Below are 1,311 nucleotides of genomic sequence, written 5' to 3' on the forward strand. Positions count from 1 at the left end.
TTCCACTACCCTGAGATTGGTCCAAGCAACCGAGATAACTATTGAGTGTAAATGGCACGCAAAACTGAACCCGACTGTGCCAGAGCCAACCAAACCACACTACCCTGGTACTAGTTCATCAGTAGGGCTCAGCGTTATTCAGATCTGGCTCAGTTCTCAGATAACAAAGAGAGCATGAGGAGACTGTGTCATCTCCTGAAAGTCAGCCTCCGTAATCATTCTTAAAATCCTATCTTCCCTACCACGCCACACGATTTCCAGAGATGATTCTGCTTAGCAGTGTGATGAACCTTAATGTCTGTTGTCGTTTCGTGCGTCTGGAAGCCCTGATTAGACTATCCTTTGTCGTATCCACTTCCCAAAAGCCGACTCTGTCAAGTAAATTCACCAAAGGCTGCCTTCTTCTTCTGACTCTCCGCAAACTTCCTGAATGTTACGGGTGCCGCCATGTTGGTTTGCTTCTTTACCTCTAGAGAGCAGTAGAACTGTAGATCACCACTAGGAGGCTAGCGTGGTATGGAAAAGGTCGTAAGGAAACAAGCTCGGCACGGTTAATTGATCCAAGCTCCACACGGATCGGTTTTCAGAGGGTGGTGGAAATGGAGCTATAGAAAATGAACATAGAAGCACCGATCTACAAATACTCTCTATGGTAGAAAAGCAAACTGTAGAAACTAAAGAAACGGTTATTCAGATGAGCTCTGAGCCAGTTTTTATGTTAAAGGGTGAAAGAGAGAAGATCTGGTTAGTCACAGTATATTACCAATCATGATGGGCCACCATGATTATTAATATCCAGCTCTGGCTGATTATGAGCTCCAGAAAATAAAGGTTCAGGTTTCAAAATTGGGTTTGTTGGACTAAGGGTTTCTGTCAGCAGGAGGTTCAGAAGCACAGGACACTAAAATGACTCTGCAGAGATGGACAATAAGCTGAGTACAAGGAGCAGGTAGCATGGTGTGGAAACAATCCTGATCCCGAATAAGAACTAAACAATTGTCTGTTAAACCACCTTTTCATCATGAGAGAAGAGCTGAAGCGGCTGGAAGAGTTGCTCTGGAATCAAGACCTTACTGGGGAGTCAGTTCCTAGATAGGAACAGACAGAGCCGACTGGACTTCTAGAGGAAGCTGAGGTCCTTCAGTGTTAGATCTTCTTTCAGTCTGTCGTGGAGAGTTGGATCTCTTCTGCTTTCATCTGCTGGGTAACAGCTGCAGAGCAAAGGACTTAAAATGACTTAAAAAAACAGCAAGTTATTTAAGAACATTGGTTCTGTTCTGAGGTGTCTCTACAGCCTCTGGAGATGATTGA

The sequence above is a fragment of the Cyprinodon variegatus genome, unplaced genomic scaffold (genome assembly GCF_000732505.1).
Source record: "Cyprinodon variegatus isolate N-32 unplaced genomic scaffold, C_variegatus-1.0 Scaffold1119, whole genome shotgun sequence".
NCBI classification, from domain to species: domain Eukaryota; kingdom Metazoa; phylum Chordata; class Actinopteri; order Cyprinodontiformes; family Cyprinodontidae; genus Cyprinodon; species Cyprinodon variegatus.